This window comes from Limanda limanda, chromosome 11 (genome assembly GCF_963576545.1).
Source record: "Limanda limanda chromosome 11, fLimLim1.1, whole genome shotgun sequence".
Lineage (NCBI taxonomy): Eukaryota > Metazoa > Chordata > Actinopteri > Pleuronectiformes > Pleuronectidae > Limanda > Limanda limanda.
In genome coordinates this window covers 15,374,778-15,379,712 of record NC_083646.1, presented here as the reverse complement: position 1 = coordinate 15,379,712, position 4,935 = coordinate 15,374,778, and positions in this window count along the sequence as shown.

The following is a 4,935-nucleotide window of genomic DNA, read 5'->3' as shown; positions in this document are numbered from 1 at the left end:
GGGCTAATCTCTGGTCTGAACTGTACACCTGGTCTCCTCCGGGTCTTTAATCTTTGGAGGAAGGAGCAAAAATTAGAGGCCCCTCCGTCTACCATGTCCCTCACTTTGCACCGAACTACCCTGGGCGTATAAACATTCACCACAAATGAATCACAGGCGGTCACAGCTGGAGCATAGTGACGCAAGGCGGGCTGAAGAGTTCGGGAGGATTACGGTATAGACAGCGTGAAATGACATACGGCATTAGTGCCTGTCTGACATCATGATTCACGAGAGGATGAATAGAAGTAAACATGTCTGCTTACCTCTCTGATATTTGTTCTTTTAGCCGTGCAGATACAATTATTTAGTGGTACAATTCTTTTTCAGATCATAAAAACCAAACACTGGGTGGTAACAGCTCCCATAACTGAGTTGCAATTTTCTTTTTTCATATCCCTGGGAACTGAACACCTTTGGATTCTTTGGCACCTAATGTTTAGCAATTGTCATTTTCTTTCGAGAATATATGATATAAAGGAAATAAGCTATTTAAAATAGAGTGAAAATAACTGCGACTCTTCTTTACTAACAGGCAGTTTGGCCGACTAACAGCTTGTTGATTTCCTTCCAAAAAAAAAAAAAAATCAAAGAACATACCACAGCCTAATTTCCAGTAAACCTATGGACCTGAGACACAGTGATAAACATCGCGGAACTCATTACAGACTCTACTCTCTGTCCCTGCACGTCATAATTTGAACGAAAAAATGCATAACTTAGTAGAGAGAGAGAGAGAGAGAGAGAGAGAGAGAGAGAGAGAGAGAGAGAGAGGAGGTAGAGAAAGGGGGAGAGAACGATAGGGAGGGCGAGGTGTTTCCTGTTTCCATAGCTCTAATTATACCCGTCTCTCGAGGATAGGGCCTATCAGGAAGAGGAACTCCTCAATGGCAAAATGCAGAGTTTCTGAAACTTCCTATATACGTAGGTTTCTGTTTTTTGTTGAGTATTGTAAGAAAAGTAAAAGTGGTGATGCAACGATTTAAACATATACTCCTTTCCAAGAAAAAGCAGTGTATTCAAAATCCTACACAAGTATGATACAGTACTATCAGCAAAATATGCTTGAAGTACCAAAAGTAAATGTGCCTTGATGGAGAAGTGTTAAACATTTACTCCACCATTACTTGTTTATGTATTTATGTATTTATGACTACAGGTGGTTGAGGTTGAGATCAAATTGTAATAACTCCACTGTTAAACTAACCCAATATCACAAAGAAATATATAATTATGTTCAATGTAAATATGTGTTCTTTATGAAATAAGTGGAAAAATCAGACAGAGTACAGTAATGACACCATATTCAAGTAGTTTTTATTTTAACTAAATATATTTTAAAATGCCAGGGAAAGAAAAGCCTGCAGCTCAAAACTAGGAACAAGAAATTAGACATGTTGCTGTATTAAAATTAGGAAAAATTTAACTTTGCTTTCTTCTCGTTGCATTTTCAGCCTTTTCACTTTTATCAGAGGAGATAAGATAATGAACTTAAATAAAACAAGACTGTCACTCACTTCTGCCAACAGTCCCCAGAAATTCACTCAAGCTGCATCAAATTACAGACACATAGATATCAGTCCGTGAGCAATGTCTGTTTGTTTGTAAATCAAGGTCCTTGAACTGTTTACTGGGAAATTGGACCAAATGTTCAAAAAACAACCATCGCAATGTTGAAGAAAGAGATAAATAGAATTCCTGGATCTGCCCCCTTAATTGAATCTTCTCGAAAAGTTAATGGGTTCCTTCTTGGCTCATACGGCTCCCCTCCAAGTTTCAATCAAATCTGTTGATTTGATCATAATCCTTCTAAAAGACGTACGGCAACAAAAACCTAATCTCCTTGTATGAAGTTTCTCATACAGCAAAGTAACAGCTAGTCTGGTTGTCACATAAATGTATTGAGCTGCTTTATTATATTAAAGAAACAGTGCATGTCTATGTTTATTACACTGGTGTGGTATTGCACCAACTGTTTCTGTATTTGTCTCCTGTTTCCTTCTGCTTTCATATAAACGAAACACTCGCTGTGTCTGTGAGCCGCTGTCAGGGTCATGATTGCTTCCTGTTTAGAGATGCAGTAGAGATAGACCCTTGAAATGATGTGGTTAAAAACGTGTGTAGCTCACAGAGAAACTTCCTGAACACAAATACAGTTAGAAGTGGGACGTCCACTCGTCTGAAAAAAAAACTGGGTTGACTCCGTCTCGATACAGATTGCACACTGCCCTCCTCTAGTGGCCGGCGCACAGACATATAAAAACCTCACTGTCCTGCTGAACACAAGAGAACTAATCCACCCAGCAGACATTAACAGGAGGCTGGGAGACTGGCTGTCTGCTGTATTTCACACGGCATTAGGGAAAACAGCAAACGCTACACACAACAATAGTAGAGTAAGTTCCCATAAAGTTTATGTGCCTGTAAACGGAGGCCACAGAGAGGAATATTAATAATCACTTTGACAGGCCTGGTTTGTAATCAGCCTTAGCTTCATTCATTAGTATGCAGAGAGGAGAACAAGCTGTGTGGTGGTAGAGGGGGGTGTTGGAGACAGAAAGGGATGGAGAGAGGGAGAGAGGGAGAAAAGAAGAGCGACCAGAGCAGCCTTCATCCAGCGGCACCTCTCCCATTGCCAGGCAACTGCGACACCAGACAGAGAATGTGTACAGTGCAGTCTGCAGGCTGCCTCTGCTTACTCTCACCAATTCAGATAATGATTTACAAACAGTGTCAAAACCTAAAGGACGTCGTAGATTACAACACTTTCAACTGCACTCGTTAGATCTGGAGGACGTTTGAGCTCGAACAAGCACAGGACGGTTTCTAAAGAGTCTTCATAAATCACATTATCGGCCTTAACATCTCTACCTGAGTGTCCACCTCAAAACAAACAGATCTTTTCAAATAGTTGTTTTGCATTTTATTGATGGTTACACAAGCATGAGAATGTAGGGTTGATGATAAACACTTACATAGTCAATTACTTTCTGATTTTGGTGTAGAACACATAATGTTTACATACTGATAAAGTCATTATCACTTTCTTTCCCTCTGCACTGACACTGACCCCATGAACATGAACATAACGTCTTACCAGCGACCACTTGCACATCTTCTGCACATCTGTAACATATTGCACATATTTTCATATTGAAGGTATTTTTAGATGTTTTTACCTCCTCCAAGGAGCTTATGTTCTCACCAATCCACTTTGTTTAACATTCCAAGATAGGCCCTCTTTTAACATTTTCTATGATTCTCAAAAGATAATGAATGGATCTTGATTTTAAAAAAATCTGGCATGTTTAGGACTGATACCTATGAGTGTGTAATTTGATGAGGCTTGATTGAATTTAAGTTCTTTACATTGAATCTCATTGTATAGTTTTGTGCTTAAGTACTTGCATCTTAATTTGCTTCATTGTTCCTACTCATGTATATCTTTGTTATGCAACAAAAAAAAGGAAATTCCTTGTATGTTGACAAAACCTACTTTGAAATGAATCTGCAACTATTTGAGAAAAAACTTTACATTCTAGTTACGAAAAATATCTTCATATATTTCTTAAGATTTATAAACCAAATGATTTACTGAGGGGAAAAAATAGATGAATGGATGACGAAAAAATTCATTCATGGCAATCGTGAAATAATCTGACGCAAGGTGCTTTGGAAGCGTGGAATTACATCCAGCAGCAAAACATCTGGGGAAACTGAGGTCTTCATTGTCGCAGAGGGAGATTTGGCTCCACAGTCAGAGCAGATTCCAGATAGAAACATACACACAACTGATTTGACAAGAAGGAATTACCATTAATTGATTGAGTATATAAGAATTGTCTGTTCTCTTTCCTTCAGCCTCTCATTTACCATGCGGTCGAACTGGTCCTGCCTATATTTGTCCAACAATATGGGCTCCAACACGTCAGAGAGGAGGACTCCTGTCAACTTATTGAACCAAATGAGAGCGGAGAGAACAGTCTTCCCTCTTTTGTGTCAGACTGGAGAGAGTCAGAATTAGTGAGCCATTTTCCCTCCAGATTCAACTCTGCTCAGCTTAGGGCTTAATCAAGTGGAAATCGGGAATAGGGGGCTGTGGGGGTGGCCGGGGTTGGGGTGCAGGGTAGAATGGAGCAATTGTTCAGATAAAGCCCTCATGTTGAGCCCACTTTGATGTGTGCTCTGGGGGGATATGCTGGGGTTTTACAGTAGCACTTCACACCAGCACTTTTGCACAAGACAACTGGATATAAAAAAGTGCAGAATCGAATAAAGCAAGGCTCAAATTGTACTTATCAGTGCTTTTTTTAAGTTACGAATGTTCAAATAATAATAACATTGAGTTGTTGATTTTTTAACTCAATATATAAAGGGAATGACATCAAAACACCAGAGGTCCAGTGTCACGTCTTTGGTGATTTAATATTCTGTCTGCTTCACTCACATGGACACAACAATCAGTTTCAATATTCCGGTGGGATTCCCCTTCTGTTTGCCCCACGCCTATACAAGCAGCAGACAGGCTCCCACTGACCTATTATGTGGCAGGGCCTTTCTCATGCATGTGTTGAACGAAAGCCAGCGTATCGATGTGCTGAGGATAATCACGTTTTCCCGAGACAGGCTTAGAGCTGCACTAAATAAGCTGCACAAGGGGGAAAGGAGAGAAAGAAATGGTGGCTGGGACACAAACTGTTGTATGTCGAGAGAAAAAAGCTGCAGTTTCCCCAGAAAAGTTCCGCACGCAGGACTGAAAAGAACCGATGGAAGCAGAAGGGAATGGAGTGTTGAGCTGATGCGTAAAAAGGAGGGAGAGCCAAAGCTGTGTTTGGACTCCTTACCTCTGTGTGTGCTCCTTCAGCAGCAGGTGCAATCGGGACATGTCGGTGATGC